This window comes from Oncorhynchus gorbuscha, linkage group LG06 (assembly GCF_021184085.1).
Source record: "Oncorhynchus gorbuscha isolate QuinsamMale2020 ecotype Even-year linkage group LG06, OgorEven_v1.0, whole genome shotgun sequence".
Classification (NCBI taxonomy): domain Eukaryota; kingdom Metazoa; phylum Chordata; class Actinopteri; order Salmoniformes; family Salmonidae; genus Oncorhynchus; species Oncorhynchus gorbuscha.
In genome coordinates, this window is record NC_060178.1 from 57,399,811 (window position 1) to 57,421,879 (window position 22,069).

At 41.7% G+C, this 22,069-nt stretch overlaps 1 protein-coding gene across 2 annotated transcripts in view; it reads left to right on the forward strand.

Moving 5' to 3' along the window:
- LOC124037186 (heparan sulfate glucosamine 3-O-sulfotransferase 1-like) overlaps window positions 1–22,069 on the forward strand; it is a 67,535-nt gene that overhangs the window by 35,639 nt on the left and 9,827 nt on the right. The window contains exon 1 of one of the 2 annotated variants that reach the window (XM_046351858.1): window positions 17,682–17,801. The exons of the other annotated variant lie outside the window; for it this stretch is intronic. The gene's annotated coding sequence lies outside the window, so the exon portion shown is untranslated. Of the gene's footprint in view, window positions 1–17,681; window positions 17,802–22,069 lie in introns of those variants that run through there. 2 annotated transcript variants of the gene reach the window in all.

Genomic DNA, 22,069 nt, shown 5'->3' on the forward strand with positions numbered 1-22,069 from the left:
CAGTATCTTTTTCAAGTTTTCTTCATCAACACCAATAAGACGGCACAAGAATGATATTAATATTAGATGAGGTTATGTTTGCTCAATTAAAAGAAGAAGCATACCAGCGGAGGGAACATTTTTAAACATGTAAATGTATTCCACATTTCTTTTATGGGAAAACATTTTTGGATTCTCCCTCAGGAGGTGGAGTAGCTATCATGAAAGCAGCAGCGTTTTCAGTAGTAATGTGTGCCAGATTCAATTTCCAAACTCTAATATCTTGAGTTAATTCATATTCTCCAGTTAGAAGCAGGCCTATCGACCTAATTTGGCCATTTAGAGATAGATGGAGTGGGGGCGTGGCCTGATCTGTTGCCATGGCATGAGGACAGGTATCCTATGTCAGGTTTCCTCTCAAATCTAAGCTGTCATATGTCTTTAATGATTTACTTTGATTGAAGCGTATGATTGTGTTGCTCATCATAGGGCCATGGTGACTCATTCATTGTGCTTTTGGCCTGTGCTGCATATGGCAGTAGCCGCATGTGGTCTGTGATTTCAACCTCTCGTAGACCAAGTAACATCCTGTACTACTGGTGGGACCTTGTTGTGCTGATTGTGGGTCTACATACAGTACATACTGTACCAATCATTATAGGACTATTAGTCAACAGGAAGTTTTGATCATCGGGCCTACATTATGATGGTCTTATGCAGTACAGACCTATTTTCTGCATGCATATAGAATCTTAATTTATGTCCCCTGTGGACTGATAACTGATCACACTAACACTTTATATTAGCCATTGGGGAGAATCAGGGGGTTCATGCTCATTCCCGCTATCATATAGGCTTCCAAATCCTACCGATGCCATTGTTACATTTACATTTACATTTAAGTCATTTAGCAGACGCTCTTATCCAGAGCGACTTACAAATTGTTATTTTAAGTAGCTTGAGGTTTTGGGCTCCCGAGTGGCGCAGCGGTCTAAGGCACTGCATCTCAGTGCTCGAGGCTTCACTAGAGACCCTGGTTCGATTCCAGGCTCTTTCACAACTGGCCGTGATTTGGAGCCCCAAAGGGCGGTGCACAATTGGCCCAGTGTCATCCAGGTTAGGGTAGGCCGTCATTGCAAATAAGAATTTGTTCTAAACTGACTTGCCTAGTTAAATAAATAAATAAAATGTAAAGCTTGGCAATTGAGCATGGTGGTGAAACCCAATGCTGATTACGCACATCTTCAGCGATCTAGTGCGGTGGAGCCGCCTCCCCTTTTATTCTACCCCCTTCCATGACGCGAGTTAGCTCGTGACTGTGTGGGGACTACTGTATGAAGTTAGCTGCCAGCCCTTCTTTCTTCCTATCAGGGGCTCATAAATAATAGATACGTTACAGTACAGGGGCATAACTAGGCTAATTTCATATTTGCATATTTGTACAGAATTTATTATTCATAAGTACGGCAGGGTTTTGTGGATCGTAAAGCTACCTAGCCTACTGTAAATCTCACTGGCTGATCCAAATCTGCCTCCCTGCCTGCCTTTGCATCAGTAACCGGGAAACACTCATATGAAAAAGCAGTATTTAAGCTGCGATGCTATTGCATCGAAAGCGCAGAGTCTAAACTCTTGCCTGAGCAAAGCCTTATTAAAGGCATGGGAATTTGATGAGGTTTCCTAGATACATTCTACCATCCATGCTACCAGACAATGAGCTTTGTTCTGCTCAATTTGCTGTCATTTTAGAATAATGGGATCGAGGAAGTGGGTGGGAGCGCAGTAGACAGGAAGAGGCTCTAACACCTAATTCAGAATAGATTTTATGGGGCATTTTTTTAATCGGGTTCAGAGGAGAGAGGCAGGCGCCATAATTTCCATGTGTTATGAAGTAGATTTATCCTTCCCCTTCTTGATGACTGGCATCTTTTTATTCATTACCTTTTGTTCCCTCCCTACCTTCCTCTGTCAGGTGAGTATGCACATGTTAACAGATCCCTCTTTAATGGGTATTGTGTCGAATACAAAGCTATTTATGTTGCAGCCATACCTTGTGATTTCTGTCACATTTATTGGGAGGGATCCAGTTTTGAGCGATCATAGCCCTGTTATGTGAAGAGGGGGGTTATCTGGATGTCAGCAGGGTTCTGGTCTTCTGTTTCAATGTTATTTGTTAATGTGCATTTTTGTTGTGTTTGGAGTGGTGGTAGTTGTGTGTGTCTCATATGGAAAAAGTATATATTGGAATATATTTCAATTAAATATACAGTACCTGTCAATAGTTTGCTATGAGTTGGACCACAGAGTGAAGGAAAAGCAGCCAACAACTGCTCAGCATATGTGGGAACTGCTTCAAAACTGTTGGAAAAGCATTCCAGTTGAAGCTGGTTGAGAGAATGCCAAGTGTGCAAAGCTGTCATCAAGCCAAAGGATGGCTACTTTGAAGAATATTTTTTTATGTTCCTATATTTTGTAGATATTTTTTAATATAAGTACATATAAGGCTTAAACATACATTTGGATATTTTGTCATTTACATATTTTGTCATTTACATATGTGAATACATGTACATACATACATAAAATATACACTCACAGCCCAGTTTTAGGTACACCCATCTAGTACTGGGTCGGACCCCCTTTCCCTCCAGGACAGCCTGAATTCTTCAGGGCATTCTGCAAGGTGTCAAATGTTCCACAGGGATGTTGGTACATAAGGTCTGGGGACTACGCAAGCCACTCAAGTAAACTGAACTCGCTGTCATTTTCCAAGCAATGTTTTTCCAATCCTCAACTGTCATTTGTTGTTGATCGTGTGCCCTCTGGAGCTGCTTCATCTTGTTTTTATCCTTTAGGAGTGGAAGCCGGTGTGGTCGTCTGCTGCAATTACCCATCCGTGACGTGTTGTGCCTTCCGAGATGCCGTTCTGCACACCACAGTTTTACTGCTCTGTTTGTGGCCAGCCTGTCAGCTTGCACAATTCTCCTTCGACCTCTTATCAACTAGCTGTTTTCGCCCACAGGACTGCCGCTGACTAATGTTTTTTATTTGTCATGCCATTCTAAACACTGTCGTGCGTGAAAAGCCCAGGAGGGCGCCCATTTCTGAGATACCGGATCCGCCCCTGGCACCGACGATCATGTCACACAAAGTCACATAGGTCGCTAGTTTTGCTAGTTCCAACATTCAATCGAACAGTAGCTGAATGCCTCGATGCCTGTCTCCCTGATTTATATACAAGCCACGGCCACATGGCCTAATAAACTGTTTGTTATTTTTATATACATATACACTGCTCAAAAAAATAAAGGGAACACTTAAACAACACAATGTAACTCCAAGTCAATCACACTTCTGAGAAATCAAACTGCCTACTTAGGAAGCAACATTGATTGACGATAAATGTCACATGCTGTTGTGCACATGGAATAGACAACAGGTGAAAATTATAGGCAATTAGCAAGACACCCCCAATAAAGGAGTGGTTCTGCAGGTGGTGAACACAGACCATTTCTCAGTTCCTATGCTTCCTGGCTGTTTTGGTCATTTTTGAATGCTGATGGTGCTTTCATTCTAGTGGTAGCATGAGACCGAGTCTACATACTACACAAGTGGCTCAGGTAGTGCAGCTCATCCAGGATGGCACATCAATGTGACAGGTGGCAAGAAGGTTTGCTGTGTCTGTCAGCGTAGAGTCCAGAGCATGGAGGCGCTACCAGGAGACAGGCCAGTACATCAGGAGACGTGGAGGAGGCCGTAGGAGGGCAACAACTCAGCAGCAGGACCGCTACCTCGGCCTTTGTGCAAGGAGGAGCACTGCCAGAGCCCTGCAAAATGACCTCCAGCAGGCCACAAATGTGCATGTGTCTGCTCAAACGGTCTGAAACAGTCTCCATGAGGGTGGTATGAGTGCCCGACGTCCACCGGTGGGGGTTGTGCTTACAGCCCAACACCGTGCAGGATGTTTGGCATTTGCCAGAGAACACCAAGATTGGCAAATTCGCCACTGGCACCCTGTGCTCTTCACAGATGAAAGCAGGTTCACACTGAGCACATGTGACAGTCTGGAGACGCCGTGGAGAATGTTCTGTTGCCTGCAACATCCTCCAGCATGACCGGTTTGGCGGTGGGTCAGTCATGGTGTGGGGTGGCATTTCTTTGGGGGGCCGCACAGCCCTCCATGTGCTCGCCAGAGGTAGCCTGACTGCCATTGGGTACCGAGATGAGATCCTCAGACACCTTGTAAGACCATATGCTGGTGCGGTTGGCCCTGGGTTCCTCCTAATGCAAGACAATGCTAGACCTCATGTGGCTGGAGTGTGTCAGCAGTTCCTGCAAGAGGAAGGCATTGATGCTATGGACTGGCCCGCCCGTTCCCCAGACCTGAATCCAATTGATCACATCTGGGACATCATGCTTTAGTCCAGGTCTGGGAGGAGATCTCTCAGGAGACCATCCGCCACCTCATCAGGAGCATGCCCAGGCGTTGTAGTGAGGTCATACAGGCACGTGGTGGCCACACACACTACGGTGCCTCATTTTGACTTGTTTTAAGGACATTACATCAAAGTTGGATCAGCCTGTAGTGTGGTTTTCCACTTTAATTTTGAGTGTGACTCCAAATCCAGTCCTCCATGGGTTGATAAATTTGAATTCCATTAATATTTTTGATTTTGTTGTCAGCACATTCAACTGTGTAAAGAAAAAAGTATTTAATAAGAATATTTCATTCAGATCTAGAATGTGTTATTTTAGTGTTCCCTTTATTTTTTTGAGCAGTGTATATATATATATATATTTTTCCATATGGAATGTGTGTGTGTTAGAGTAGATTCTAGACATATACACTATTCCCTTGTACTGGAGGCTGTAAGATATTTTTTATTTAGTGATCCGACTGTTCTCCTGTTTATAAAATATGCCCCTATTTTGTGTGTCTGCCTCAGAGTAGAATATTTTAAGAAATAATTTAGCGAAGTTATTTTAATTTAAATATGTAAATGGCCTCGGCACAGAGGCTTTTTTTGTTTTTTTACTCTAAGGAGATTTTAAGATGAGTGCATTCATTTGTATTGGCGCTTTGACAAGGGGATAAGGAGGGTCACTTTATGCACATATTATGCATTTTGTTAGACAGCGTCATAGCAACTGTTGGTTTAGTGCCTCAAGCTGTTGTCAATCATTTCTACTGTTTCACACGAGTGGCATTTGACACTTGAGAGAGTTTGACTGAAAATTTATATTTCTAGGCATTTATTGAGGTTGATGTAGGTGAAAAGGTCAGTCAACTAAAGGGCAATCCAGACCACATGCATGCAGTGCTCTTATGAATGGCTTGTAGTTGTGTGCGCCCTGTCATTGAAGTCCGAATTGTGGCACAGTATGGGGTAGTGACCATGCAATTGGGAGATGGGCAGACAAATATCAGGACCATGACATTGCTGAAGCCATATTGAGCAATCCTTCTGTATATAAAGGCCTCAAATTAAAATGAATGGATAATTGAAACTTGTATGGAGAGTGTGTTGGAAGTATCGCTTTTACACAGCTTACGAGAGATACCAGTTGATAGGGGTGCACAGGGTGAGAAAGTATCTTACTGTCGGCTTTGTGGCTTCAAACGGTTTACCCTTTGTCAGTGACAGTCTAAAAATACTACTGACTTGGTGCTCTCCCTGGTCCTGAAGGATTTCACTTGCTGTGGTTCTGTATGGACAGCTCCGTCTTAGCCTTGGGCTATGCCTTTCTCTCCCCACCACTTGTGCTCCTGGCATCACTGCTATATTTGATCATTGCACATTCAATGCCGGGGCTGTACCTTGTTGACGGAGACTTCAATATGTTGTGTCCTGTGGTTGAGAGAAGTGTATACAGCATGTAGTCCAGTACGTTGTATACAAGAGGCTGCAGATTGTAGCTGTGGCAGGCAAAGCAAACGCCACAGGGGGGAGACTCATTGCCCTGCAAATTAAACCATCACCTCCCCAATCTGAGTTGCAGTAAATACGGAGAAATTACTCATGTTATGGCCGATGTTTAGTCACTGATGGCAGGCATTCATTCCTTCATTCCCTGAGGTTAATCATGCTCCTTGATGAGACAAGGGGTGCAATTTTTTGTCAGGGGATGTAGTAGAAGTTTTATTAAAAGATACACAATGCTAGACAACAAAAAAATGTAATTCTGTTCTTAATCATTGAGAGGATCTCATAATCTCATCTCCATTCTGAAGATTCGTCTTCATTATCCACTGGAGCGGCATTTACAGATAATGCTGCTGCGTCATTTGCTTGCTGAGCCTCCATTTTCCCAGACCGATCATGCAGCTCCTTTAGTGAGGCTCTTGTAAACGACAAGTGGAGATATTCTCCATGTGCCCACAGGATTGCTAAAGGTTAATCATCAATGTAAAGCTAATCTTTGTTAAATACCGATATAGATTTGGTGCCTGCTTGTGATAGATATAATCAGGCGAATCAGGAAGAATCCCCTGAGCCTAAAGTAACTGCAGAATGGCTTGTTTGTGGTTTATTAGAGTCTGTGAAGAAGAGAACCACATTAAAAATCCTTTCCCCAGTTCCCACCAGGCTATTGTTGTCTTTCCTATTGTTTTTAGACCTGTGGCATCTGAACTTGTTTGAGTTTGAACGTTACGCAGTTCTATGGGGCATAGGCCTACTTGATACTTTTTCTTGCCACTGTATGAGTAAATTATGTGAATCCTTTGGAATTCTGGATTGACGCAAAAATTGGTCACAACAACAGACTGTCTGCTTAAACTAATAACACAAATTGTGTTTTTTCTTGTCTAGATTGAATACATCATTTAAACATTCACAGTGTTTGGAAAAAGTAGGCTAATTATTTTTTTTCAAAAGCTAATTGGAGTCAGGAGTCAGCTAACCTGGACTCCAATCAATGAGACGAGATTGGAGATGTTGGTTAGAGCTGCCCTATAAAAACATACACAAAAAAATTGAGTTTGCTTATTCACAAGATGCGTTGCCTGATGAGAACCATGCCTCGAACAAAAGATCTCAGAAGACCCAAGATTAAGAATTGTTGACTTGCATAAAGCTGGAAAGGGTTATAAAAGTATCTCTAAAAGCCTTGTATATAAATGGAGAAAGTTCAGCACTGTTGCTACTCTCCCTAGGAGTGGCTGTCCTGCAAATATGACTGCAAGAGCACAGCGCCGAATTGCTCAATGAGGTTAAGAAAAATCCTAGTGTTAGCTAAAGACTTACAGAAATCTCTGGAACATGCTAACATCTCTGACTAGTCTACGATACGTAAAACACGAAACAAGAATGCTGTTCATGGGAGGACACCGGAAGAAACCACTGCTGTCAACAACAAAAAAACATTGCTGCACGTCTGAAGTTCGCAAAAGAGCATCTGGATGTACCACAGTGCTACTGGCAAAATATTCTGTGGACAGATGAAACTACAGTTGAGTTGTTTGGAAGGAACTCAACACTGTGTGGAGAAAAAAAGGCACCGCACACCAAACCTCATCCCAACTGTAAAGTATGGTGGAGGGAGCATCATGGTTTGGAGCTGCTTTGCTGCCTCAGAGCCTGGACAGCTTGCTATCATTGACGGAAAAATGAATTCCCAAGTTTATCAAGACATTTTGCAGGAGAATGTAAGGCTATCTGTCCGCCAATTGAAGTAAATCCGAACAGAATGGCTTCGACAGAAGAAAAAAAAGTATTCTGGAGTGTCAGAGTCCTGACCTCAACCCAATTTTGAGATACTGCGGCATGACCTTGAGCAGTTCATACCAGACATCCCAAGAATACTACTGAACTGGAACAGATTTGTGAAGAGGAATGGTCCAAAATTCCTCCTGACCGTCATGCAGGTCTGATCCGCAACTACAGAGAACATTTATTTGGTTGAGGTTGTTGCTGCCAAAGGAGGGTCAACCAGTTATTAAAACCCAAGGGTTCACATACTTTTCCCACCCTGCACTGTGAATGTTTACACAGTGTGTTCAATAAAGACACGTGAAAATGTTCAATTGTTTGTGTGTTTAAGCAGACTGTATGTCTTGTTGTGACCTAGATGAAGATCAGATCAAATTTTCTGACCAATTATTGCAGAATTCCAGGTTATTCCAAAGAGTTCACATACTTTTTCTTGCCACTGTAGGTGTTCAAACATAACATTGGGATGGTTGTGATAATATCAAAGGCAATTAGTCCTTTATTACAGGTTTTGTTTTGCATGAAGTCTTCTACAGATGATGATCATCGTCATTGGGACAAAAACAAACCATATAAGTCCCCTTGACTACTACATATTCACTGTGGAGTGGAGATAATTATGGAGTTTGGTAAATTATGCAATCAAGGCCACAATCGCTCTTCCTCAGTCTGGTAGAGTAAGTAATTCCGTGATTATTCAGACACCTGGGAATGGGAGCGCCAGTCATTATTTTAGTGGTGAAACTTGTGCTTTGCTAATTATAACTTATAACTCCTAGTCAGATATCTGAAAGGTAACATTTGTATGGAGTTGCAATAGAATGGCCTATGATTCCAACCTTTTTTAACATTTCTGTCGAATATCATCACACGTTGAGTATTATAGGATGTCAAGAGGGACGACTTGGTGCAGCGTGGCTAGAAGTCGAGGATGTTTGTGCCAGATGTTTTGGAGTCCGTCTGTCTGGTCATGTATGGTGGTGACGTTTTTTTAAATGGAATCCTAGGCTTGGCTGTTATGTTGGTGGTGATCCAAGGCTTGGTAAATGTTTTGTTTTGCTTGCATGAAATCTGAGTAGTTGTCATGGCATTTGTTGTCATCTCATCTGTGTCCTAAGTATGATCACCATGACCAACAAGGCACATTCATGTCAAGAGTAACCTTAAAATATACAGTACATGTTTTTTCCTCCATTCGTAAGCCTTTTCTGCTCTCTGGGTAGTGTTAGACATGTGGGAAATGAGAGCAGACTACATGAATGCCATTGTCACTAATTTGACAGACATGTAGAATGACCTGAGCAGATAAAGACAATTGATTAAAACTGAACTCATTCCGATACGATTCTGAAGTCTAGACAATCATGACATTCAAGCGTTGCAGAAAAGCTTACCATGCTTCTCCCCAAAATGATTTTTTACAGATCTTGCTGTGAGGTTACAGAGCTCCTATCTCTCCATTGAGGCTGGCAGACACAGCACAGCGCCAGACCAGGCCAACGAGATCCTTCAGATGCTGCCCTTTTCAATGGCTGTTTTTATTCGCCTGCTATGCCTCTTATTTTGGGTCCAGAAACTTCTCTAATTAAAGATTCATCTTCAGTGTGGGCTCTCAAGTAAAATGTCTCGCAGTAGAACGTGGAGTGATAAAAAGGTGTTATTGGGCGTGCGACCTTCATCGCCTCTTATCTCCCATAAACACTTCAGTTGGTTTTACAGGGCCACGGAGGCGGCGGAACGATGAGCAATAAGCCAAAGGCCCTGATGACTTATTCATGGGCAGAGCAGAACAAGAGGCACGATGAAAGTGACAGAAGTTAGGACGATAAGTCATTACCGTTATGATAAGGCATCTCAAAAATACTTGTGTGCTGATTATTTAACTCCGGGCCAACTATTGTGTCTTCACATGTACTTTATGGTAAAGTTTACAAACAATGAGCTTTTGCACTGTTCTTAAGCAATATTATTATGGACATGTTTGTATGTTTGCAAATGTATTGCTTTGGGTTGCTCAAATAGCATAGAGAGGAAAGTGAGAGTTCTGGGGCTTGGATAACTATAACATGGACTTGTAGCTCTGGCATAATAGACAACCAGCAACAGAAGGCCGTTTATTGTAAAAGAACTCCCGCCCCAAGCAATTCCTGATTACACAGTTATAACATGATTCTGTCAGACCGTATACTATACAAACAGAATCACTGTAATTTCCTCTATGAAAGCCTTTTATGTTTTTAAATCACATCAGATAGTTAATTCCCTCTTGGGTATAAAGTTTACTTTGAGTCAGAAATAATTACCATGAGTTTTCACACCTTCAGCTGTTTTCTGCTGTTCACCCTGCACTGATTTCAACTGATGACATGGCCACCTCCTAGATAGATACCCTCTAAGTAAAGTGCTAGATTGTTTTTCACACACCCAAAACCTCCCTTAAAACACTGTCCCAACGGAGAACGAAAGAGGAAGTATTAGGAGCTGAGAAAGTGAGAGAACCAATAGATCTGCCATGCATCTTTGCCAATGTCTCGCTGAGGTTAAACGCTGGTCGAGCGCTCTGCTGAAGGCAGATTCTGGAGCAACGTTGCCATTCGGTGGAGATGGGCACTGGGGTGCAGCATCGTGGGCATCGCAGGGGAAGGACATGCTGGGAATAATCTAGCCCAGCTCACTACTAGGGAATACTAAGCTCAGATGCTGTTTACATCTGCCCAATCAGATATCTCTAGCACTCCTCTCCTCTCTGCTGTAGAGCCAGAGCTGTGATGTAGGGAAATGGAGCTAGAGATTGTCATTATAGATAAACATTTCCCCTCCGATCTATTCCGTTTACGAGTGGGGAAATTACAAGGATACTGCAGAAAGTTTAGCTTCCGAAGGGATACAAAGTGTGTTCAGACAGCAGCTGAACAAACGCATACACTACCAGTCAAAAGTTTGGACACACTGGCTCATTCAAGGCTTTTTATTTATTTTGACAATTTTCTACATTGTAGAATAATAGTGAACATCAAAACTATGAAATAACACACATGGAATCCTATAGGAACCAAAAAAGTGTTAAACAAATCAAAATATATTTTAGATTTTAAAGTAGCCAACCTTTGCCTTGATCCAGCTTTGCACACTTTTGGCATTTTCTCAACCAGCTTCACATGGAATACTTTTCCAACTGTCTTAAATGAGTTCCCACATATTCTGGGCACTTGTTGGCTGCTTTTCCTTCACTCTGCGATTCAACTAATCCCAAACCATCTCAATTGGGTTGAGGTCAGGTGATTGTGGAGGCCAGGTTATCTGATTCAGCCCTCCATCACTCCTTCTTGGTCAAATAGCCCTTACACTGCCTGGAGGTAAGTTTGGTCATTGTCCTGTTGAAAAACAAATGATAGTCCCACTAAGCACAAATCAGATGGGATGGTGTATCGCTGTGGTAGCAATGCTGGTTAAGTGTGCCTTGAATTCTAAATAAATATCTGGCAGTGTCACCAGCAAAGCACCAACACACCACCACCTCCATGCTTTACGGTGGGAACAACACCTGCGGAGATCATCCATACACCTACTCTGCGTCTCAGAGACACGTCAGTTGGAACCAACAATCTCAAATTTGGACTAATCCGACCAAATGAACGATTTCCACCAGTCTAATGTCCATTGCTCGTATTTTCTGGCCCAAGCAAGTCGCGTCTTATTATTGATGTCCTTTGGTAGTGGTTTCTTTGCAGAAATTCGACCATGGCCTGATTCACACAGTCTCCTCTGAACAGTTGATGTTGAGATGTGTCTGTTACTTGAACTCTGAAGCATTTATTTGGTCTGCAATTTCTGAGGCTGGTAACTCTAATGAACTTGGGTCTTCCTTTCCTGAGGCGGTCCTCATGAGAGCCAGTTTCATCATAGCGGTTCATGGTTTGTTACGACTGCACTTGAAGAAAAGTTCAAAGTTCTTCAAATTTCCGGATTGACTGACGTTCATGTCTTAAAGTAATGATGGACTGTCATTTCTCTCTGCTTATTTGAACTGTTATTTCTATAATATGGACTTGGTATTTTACCAAATAGGGCTATCTTCTCTACACCAACTCTACCCTGTCAAAATACAACTGATTGGCTCAAACTCATTAAGAAGGACATAAATTCCACAAATTGACAAGGCACACCTGTTGATTGAAAAGGATTCCAGGTGACTACCTCATGAAGCTGGTTGAGAGAATGCCAATGTGCAAAGCTGTCATCAAGGCAAAGGGTGGCTACTTTGAAGAATCTCAAATATAACAGATTTGTTTAACTTTTTTTTGGTTACTCAGGTGTTTCCATATGTTATTTCATGGTTTTGATGTCTTCACTATTATTCTACAGTGTAGAAAATAGAAAAATAAAGAAAAACCCTGCAGTGAGTTGGTGTCAACTTTTGACTGGTACTGTACATTATGCACAGACTTGCATCTGCCATGTCTCCAACAACCGGATGTTCTGATTTTCAAGGGAATGTTTTATTTATGTATTTATTTTACCAGGCAAGTCAGTTAAGAACAAATTCTTATTTTCAATGACTGCCTAGGAACAGTGGGTTAACTGCCTGTTCAGGGACAGAACGACAGCTCTGTCAGCTCAGGGGTTTGAACTTGCAACCTTCCAGTTCCTAGTCCAACTCTCTAACCACTAGGCTACCCTGCCGCCCCAGGGAAAGAGACGCTTTTAAACGTTAACAAGGTGACACTCCATCTTAACTCCTCCTCCACATTTCCTGTATTAACTGAACTGAACCTCCCCCGACCAGTTTTTCTCCTCAATACCAATAGTCGAGGATCTAGTTTCATGCATTTATTTTACGCCTGCTACGTTAGGTTATGCACAGACAGACTTGACCTTATCCACCTTTACCTACAAAAGAGCTAAGTAATTAGGTTACAATCAATATTTTATTTTATTTAACCTTAAATTTAACTTGGTAAGTCAGTTAAGAACAAATTCTTACTTACAATGACAGCCTACCAAAAGGCCTACTGCGGGGACGGGGGCCTGGGATAAAATATATATAATACAATATAACTATAGGACAAAATTCAAAATGCATGTAGTAGTGCAACAACTATTACTTCTGGGAACTCGGCACTGGGATCGTCTTGTGAAGATTTGTTTTTGCATGAGATCAAGGTCACGCGCTATGTGCAAATGAGCTTCCAGTGCCGATGTCCATACCAATCCATAGCACTTTTGATCTGCATATCTCACAGTCTAGGCTAGAATGGTTTACAGATAGGACACACTGCACTAGATACCTAACACTCTGTGGAAAACTGGAAAATGCTTTGGATCCAATGGAGATCCCAGCTGCAGCAGCAGTCGAAGTGCTTTAGTGCTTGGCATTCGGCATCAGATCACAGAAGGGCCAGCTCCAAACCCAAGAAATGTTTGTCTTCATTGCCTGCTATGTACATATTTGTCATGACGCAAACTCTGGCGGGACTGCACTGTGCATGTCGTCCAATAGAACTCTATTGTGCCAGAGCAGGGAACGGAGTCTAATATGTGGAGAACACAGACGTATACCAGCTGTAAAGTTGTAGACGATCAGAAGTTATGGCTGTCTGTGGTTACTGGTTACCCCTCTAGAGAATTTGGTAGGCCTACTTTCCAGAATGGCACATGCGAGCTGTGTTGAGGAAGAAGCAACTCCAGAAAATACACGGAGTTGGCGAGTTCAGGGCCTGTATTCATAAAGCTTGTCAAAGTAGGAGTGCTGATCTAGGATCAGTATTTAATTTTAATCCTAATGAACAATACAGTATATGGACAGGAGAGAAGGGCCCTTGTCACAGAGGAGTGCTACATGTCCATATAATCTTAGGCATTATGATCCCCAAGGCAAAACTGATTCTAGATCGGCACTCCTACTCTAAGAGCATTTATAGATACTGGCACAGATCCTACATCAGCACTCCTACTCTGAGATCGACACAGAATGGCTCCACATACTCTTGCTCTGTGCAGCTTATGAACAGAGTCCGTTGGATGGAGGATAAACAAAAAAACTAAACGCATTTGCTAAATGATTCTTACTCTTTTTTTTTCTGTGATTTCCTGCTGCTTTGAAATCTTTGTCAGCACTAAAGAGGCCCTGCTATAGTCCCCTCATTAAACTATTCACCAAAGATGAAGAGTATCCACCGAAGTTCATCACAAGATGCCCGGCTTTTTATTTGATGATATAATTCATCCAGAATGAATGTGCGTATTGCAGCTTGTGTGAGGCCTGGAGAGTCTGGAGCACAGGAGATTGGTGGCGTCCTTAATTGGGGAGGACGGGCTCGTGGTAATGGCTGGGGCGGAGTAAGTGGAATGGCATCAAATGCGTCAAACGCATGGTTTTGATGCCATTCCATTCGCTTCGTTCCAGCCATTATTATGAGCCGTCCTCCCCTCAGCAGCCTCCAGTGGTCTGGAGAGAAAGCCTGGCTCAGCCTTCCAGAGAATGAACAAGGGGAAGGAGCGATTTAAGCTGAAATGTATGTTTTTTTAATTAAGTAGGGAGAGCGAGTGCATATCTGCGACTCAGATTTTTTAAAATTAACTTTCAGAGAACTTTGGACCAATTTACGATATGAGAACCTCCAAATTGGAGATCAGACTCTTTTGAAAATACCTAAAGATGCATGGTGTGATACTGTGTGTTTGTGTTTAAATGCTTGTCTTTGTCTCTGTGTGCCTTTCTTGTATCTTTGTCTATGCTTGCGTCTTCGTCTTACCGGAATGTTTTATCAGAACTGTCTGGTAGAATGAAGCTCATCTGGCCACTCTTATTGGAGCCTTTCCTCAGCGTCACTATTATGTCTGACTGACTGTAGACAGATTCCATGAGTGCGTCTGCATGGGTTCTGATAGCTGCATCTACCAATCCAGGGGTGTTGAGTAAATCGGCCAGGGAATTTAAACAATAGCTAGGTTTCCATCCAATTGGTGACAGATTTTTCATGCAAATATGCTAATTCTAAATGTACTTTTCCACTTACACATTTGCAATTGTACCCAATAAAAGTCTAAAGTTCAAAGTATTTTCAACTCAACCAAAAGTTTTGTCACAAACCGCTGTGTTCATTTGCAAATGTGCCGACTCTGGTCTTGGCATGGGTGCTCTAGCCAACAGCTCACAGATACAAGTGGGGGTAGGCTAATCTACATAATGAGATTATTATGGATAAAGCAATAATTGTTTGTTTTTTCTAAAACTGCAGTCAAGCATCGATCATCATGTCACCAGAATAAGATCCTCGTCACCAGAATGACTTTCACCACCCTGTGAAGTTCATCATAATTTATTTAATCTGTAGCCTAATAAACTGCATGCTTTCACGAGTTGTAGTGGGAGGACCACATATCATAGCATGACTCCAAGTTGTCTTTGATATGATGATTAATTATATCAATATTTACGCATAAAGATTTTTCCACTGCCATGTCTCGCATAATTAATATTACCGATCCAACAAGAGTCGCATTTTATAAAATTGTACTGAAACTTGAAACTGTTTCCATCACAGCGGTCGGGATTTTTTATATTTTTTATATGGTATGACGTGACTCTCATAAAATCAGTTGATGTCAAATGTCTGACGATTTACATTTAACAAATGTCAAAACCACTTTGGGAGTATATGGTACAGCATATTCTATGTGATGCAGGGTAGACCGATCATCCATTTCCATGTCTGTTTATCCTATATATCCATTGTTTTTAGAGTAAGGGACAGTGGTGGAAAGTACCCAATTTTCCTACTTGAGTAAAAGTAAAACGTTAATAGAAAATGACTCGAGTGAAAGTCACCCAGTAAAATACTTGAGTGAAGTTTAAAAGTATTTGGTTTTAAATATACTTCAGTATCAAAACTAGAAGTATAAATAATTTCAGATTCCTTATATGAAGCATACCGGGCGGTACGGTTTTCTTGTTTTTTAATTAAATGTACAGGTAGCCAGTGGTTTACTCCAACACTCAGACATCATTTACATTTACATTTAAGTCATTTACAAACAAAGCATTTGTGTTTAGTGAGTCCGCCAGATCAGATGCAGTAGGGATGACCGTTTTTTTCTCTTGATAAGTGTGTGAATTGGGCCAGTTTCTTGTCCTGCTAAGCATTCAAAATGTAACAAGTACATTAGGGTGTCAGGGAAAATGTATGGAGTAGAAATTACATTTATTTTCTTTGGGAATGTAATAGAGTAAAAGTTGTCAAAAATATAAATAGTAAAATACAGATACACCCAAAAATCTACTTCTGTTAAACTAATTTATAGTACTACTTATGTACTTTACACCACTGGTAAGGGATGATTCGATGGCATGGATATGTTGGGTCATATTGGCTGCCAGGGTATCTAGTCAGTTTCCAAACCCACAAAAGGTTAGTGCTCGCTGGGGGCATGCTCATTGGGAATACTGTGCACCTTAATGTGCTGTAGACTATCCCTACAACTGCCTTCTGGCATTTATATGGATCATCATGGATCTATGTTGTGGGCAAACACATGCATGTACACATGCATGTACACACACACACACACACACACACACACACACACTGAGAACCAGCCAAGTGCTGCGATCTACAGATGGTGGTGGGTAGACAGGTGTCTAATTGTGAGATGTTGCTCTCAACAGTAAAGTCCATTGCAGTGAACTGAACAAAGAGCAGAGCAAAAGATTAGAGTTAAAACGCCACAATTAGTGTCTGCGCTGAGGACGTGTATTTGAGTGTACCAGTTAATGGCAGATTACCCACTCTCGGCATCCCATAATGAATGCCTCGGCTGACAAGTGGGTTTGGATTAGGTCATAGCCTTACTCACACGCTACAGAAATAGCCAAATAGTTTTTTTCAAAGCTAGCGCTGCCAACAGCTCGCCAATTTCAGCCCAAACTAGATTTTCTACCATCGCCATTATCATTCACAATTCAGCATATGGTGTGGGAAGTCTGATGTATGTGGTGCCATAGAAATATAATCTATTCATTCTATTTGTGTGTGTTCTGTGTTCATCAAGAGAAGGACATCTTAAGATACCGGTTGTTTCAGAGGGGTGAAACTTGAAGACTGGGATCAAGTTAGTTGTTTGAGTTTTTGGGTCTTTCTTAATTAGTGCTGGTCAGATAAGCCAGGTTTCACATAATGGTGAATGACAGGGGTGGGTATAAATGACCAAAAGTTTATTTGTTGACCACCGGGGGGCCCTGTAGGTATACATTGTCCAACTCCAATGTGATGATGTTGATGAGAGAGCAGCAGTCTCCTACCTACCTCCCTTATCTCTTAAGCGCCTTGTGTGACCTTTTGAATATATGCTGCTTGCAAAAACATTTATTCAAGGAATGTCTCAAGTACCTGGCCTGTTGAACAGGTCTGTACTTCCTATGAAAATGTACTCTTTCTCTGGCGCTTAATCATTTTCTTAAAAATAGAGCGCTATTACGGGAGGAATGGTGGAGTGACACAAAGCCTTTTTAATCATTGAAATGAATGTGGCCTTGTTTACACAGAACTCTGTTAATTGGGTTTTACTCTATTCTTAAACATGCATCATTACTGGGAAATGTCAATGTAGCAATATCAAGTAAACAGAGTTGTGGACTCGAGTCTGACTCAAGTCACACATTTAATGACCTGGGACTAGACAGAATATAAATTCACTTGACTTGGAGACTCGGGACTTGACTTGAGACGGATGACTTGAAATTATCTGGCCAGGTTTTGTAATGTTTTGTCACTAATTTTGTGGCACTGAGTCTACTTGGATTACCTTACATGCCAGAGACCGTAGCCACAGCATCGCCCAAACCTGCAACAGATTGCCTAGTGAAACACACACTGTACTCTGATTGGACAAGCAAACTGTCAATCAACACAGGTCAGGTGAGCTAGCGAACAGATTGCTGTACAGCTATAGGATGGTGTGCAGCGCAAACATCACATTTTAGAGGGAGAGGATTGCCGTGATAAATAAATGTGCGTCTCCAAAATTGGTGCTCAAGAATATTAACGGTTTACTTTGCAAGCTCATCAGCAATAGGGTAACAGTTACTAGCATAGGCCTACTGGTCTTTTGGTATGTAACAATTTCTTGAAATGTATAAGTTACTTTGTAATTTGTTGTTAAAATGAATTACTGTGGTGAAGACTCACCATAGGGGCAGAGAGTACATTTGTTTTTCTCTTGTTGAAATGTTTGCTGTTGCTTTCACACATCTAAATGCATAGGCCATATTTGGTAAATCTATATTCCATCTATTACTACAATGATTGTTCGCATTTTGTCATTCCATCCCGTGCCGTTTAACGGAACACGTAGACATGTCCATTTAGTGTGTGATAGGCCTACGATACATTTTCATTTTATAGTAAACCATTTCTTAAATGCTGACTAGACCGGGTGCGCGCATGCGTCTGCATGCAATATCGCATGCTTGTTGATTTTTGTCCTTCCAGACGTGATCAGGACACGCAGATTGAAATTTCAAAACTAACTCTGAACCAACTATATTAATTTGGGCACAGGTCAAAAAGTATTAAATATTTAAGGCAATTTAGCTAGCTAGCTTGCTGTTGCTAGCTAATTTGTTCTGGGATATAAACATTGGGTTTTTATTTTACCTGAAATTTGCATGGTCCTCTACTTCGACAATTAATCCACAGATAAAAGGGTAAACCAAGTTAGTTTCTAGTAATCTCTCCTCCTTCAGTCTTTCTTTCAAATCAAATCAAATTTATTTATATAGCCCTTCGTACATCAGCTGATATCTCAAAGTGCTGTACAGAAACCCAGCCTAAAACCCCAAACAGCAAACAATGCAGGTGTAAAAGCACGGTGAACTTCTTTGAACTTTATATGGTGGTTTGCAACCAATTTTTTAAGGTGCATTACCACCACCAACTGGACTGGAGTGGAGTGTGGACCTCAGTTCATCTTTCATTCACCCATGTGGGCATATGCTCCTCAAAACCAATGAGGAGATGGGAGAGGCGGGACTTGCAACGCGTCAAATAGAACTAAGTTGTATTTTACCGCCTGGCTACGCAGACACTCGTTGATGCACGAGAGCAGTTTGGATTAAATTGTTGAATAACATCTGTGTACATTTTATTTTGCAGCGCACGTAATGCGAACGGTGTGGTCAATATGTTACCCTCTGAGTGGGCACGATATTTATAGTGCACATGAACTTTCACAAAGACTAATGAGGTAGAAGTTCTGTTTATTTAATTGTTCATAACAACCGGAAACTTGGGAAAAATCGCTTTTGAACGGTCATCCAACTCGAAATTCCAACTCGGGCCACTTTCTAATGCTACGACCTGAAGATCACTGACGTCATGATTTGACCTCGTGTTTTTCAGAGTTCCCAGTTGTTTTGAATGCTGCGTAATTCCTGTCTGTCATTTTTGTTGTGCATAATAGGAGCGTGCGCGCCTCCAGTACACATAGAAATAGGCTACGTGGCCTACGCTCCATGCTTTGGAGTCAGAATGTTGAATAACAGAAAAGGATAGTTCTACTTGAATATTTTGTATGATATGGGCTTTCACCTTTTGGATCACCAAGACCTGTGAATAAATCCACTCTGAGTACGTCAACCTGCCTTGCCTTCTGCTGATTTCATGCCCTTATGAACGCTACCATATTTTAGAATTACAAAGGCTAACAAAGATACAGTGCATTCGGAAAGTATTCAGACCCCTTGACTTTTTCCACATTTTGTTAAGTTACAGCCTTATTCTAAAAATAAAAAAATTATTCATCAATCTACATGAAATACCCCATAATGACAAAGCAAAAACAGGCTTTTGGAAATGTTTGCAAATGTTTTAAAAAATAAACTGAAATATCACATTTACATAAGTATTCAGACCCTTTACTCAGTACTTTGTTGAAGCACCTTTGGAAGCGACTACATTCTCGAGTCTTCTTGGGTATGACGCTACAAGCTTGGCACACCTGTATTTGGGGAGGTTCTCACATTCTTATCTGCAGATCCTCTCAAGCTCTGTCAGGTTGGATGGGATTTTCAGATCTCTCCAGAGATTTTGGGGTTCAAGTCCGGCCACTCAAAGACATTCAGAGACTTGTCCCCGAAGCCACTCCTGTGTTGTCTTGGCTGTGTGCTTAGGGTCGTTGTCCTGTTGGAAGGGGAACCTTTGCCCCAGTCTGAGGTCCTGAGCTCGTTTTCATCAAGGATCTCTCTGTACTTCGCTCAGTTAATCTTTCCCTAAATCTTGACTAGTCTCCCAGTCGCTGCCACTGAAAAACATCCCCACAGCATGATGCTGCTGCCACCACCATGCTTCACCATAGGGACGGTGCCAGGTTTCTTCCAGACATGACACTTGGAATTCAGGCCAAAGAGTTCAATCTTGGTTTCATCAGACCAGCGAGTACTTAAGGTGCCTTTTGGCAAACTCCAAGCGGTCTCTCATGTGCCTTTACTGAGGAGTAGCTTCCGTCTGGCCACTCTGCCATAAAGGCCTGATTGGTGGAGTGCTGCAGAGATGGTTGTCCTTCTGGAAGGTTCTCCCATCTCCTCAGAGGAACTCTGGAGCTCTGTCAGAGTGACCATTAGGTTCTTGGTCACCTCCCTGACCAAGGCCCTTCTTCCCCGATTTCTCAGTTTGGCCGGGTGGCCAGCTCTAGGAGGAGTCTTGGTGGTTCCAAACTTCTTCCATTTAAGAATGATGGAGACCACTGTTCATGGGGACCTTCAATGCTGCAGAAATGTTTTGGTACCCTTCCCCAGATCTGTGCCTCGACACAATCCTGTCTCGGAGCTCTACAGACAATTCCTTCGAGCTCATTGCTTGGTTTTTGCTCTGACATGCACTGTCAACTGTGGGACCTTGTAGACAGGCCTGTGCCTTTCCAAATCATGTCCCATCAATTGAATTTACCACAGGTGGACTCCAAGTTGTAGAAACATCTTAAGTATGATCAATGGAAACGGGATGCACCGGAGCTCAATTTCGAGTTTCATAGCAAAGGGTCTGAATACTTATGCAAGTAAGTTATTTCTGTTTTATTTTTATTACATTTGCAAAAATGTCTTTTTTTTCTCATGGCGTACTGTGTGTAGGTTGAGGATTTTTTTTAAACAATCCATTTTAGAATGATGTAACGTAACAAAATGTGGGAAAAGGTAAGGGGTCTGAATACTTTCCGAATGCACTGCACCGTTCATTAGGAACCAAACGGAAGAAAACAGAGCTGTTTACATTCTTCTACTCTTAGGGGGGTAGATCTGGAGGTAGGCTTTTCTCGTACACTACCTACGCACAGTAGGTGCTATGAGAAAGTGGTACGAGACATGTGAAATTTGCAGCTTAACACTTCGGTAATATCCCATTTGGGCACACACTGGTTGAATCAATATTGTCATTTCAATAAAATTGCGTTGAACCAATGTGGAATTGATGTCTGTGCTCAGTGAGATTTGTATCCGCAGGTATTTTTTTTATAACTCTCCTTAAATGTTTTGTCGTGTTAAAACTCTTAGTGTGGAGATGAGGGACCTACATAGGACTTACTCCCATGTTTCATAAAGTGCTTTTTAAGTCCTTCCTTACAATACCATATCCAAATGAAAATGTGTCATAAACCTGGAAAATAAAACAACTGAATTATTCATTGTGCTTTGAATAATGTTTTGTACCCAGTTTAGGAGGAATTTGTTACATCACTGGCAGAACAACGTACATTTGCCTGCCAATGTAAGTGTTTTTTTATATATATATATATTTTAAGATATGATTCATATGATGGAACACATTCTGTGTGTGTGTGTGTGTGTGTGTGTGTGTGTGTGTGTGTGTGTGTGTGTGTGTGTGTGTGTGTGTGTGTGTGTGTGTGTGTGTGTGTGTGTGTGTGTGTGAGAGAGAGAGAAAGAATATGATTTGTTCTACATCATACAATTTAAGCTAGGGAAGTCATAGAGAATTTTTTTATTATACCCAGTGATCGCTCTGGAAATAATGTATCCATTATTTAAAAGCCATACTGTTGATATGGTCTCACAGCGTTTGTGAAAGAGTGTGGGAAGGATAACTGGAGTTGAGTCAAATTAGACGGACCGAAGAGGGGAGACAGAGGGAGCGACAGCAATTGAAATTAGACAGTTGGGGTCAAGGACGGCATTTTATCGCTCAGATAAAGGCATTGTGTGTGTGGGATGTGTTTGAACCTGGCCATCAGGCATTTGAGAGGGAGAAAAAGAGGGTGTTTGAAATATAGAGAAAGCTGAGGATGTCTGTCTTCTTTTACTCTATGTAAAGGGGCAGTGGGTTTGAGGTCTAATACTCCCGAATACAAATACTCCCTATGCAGGTGAC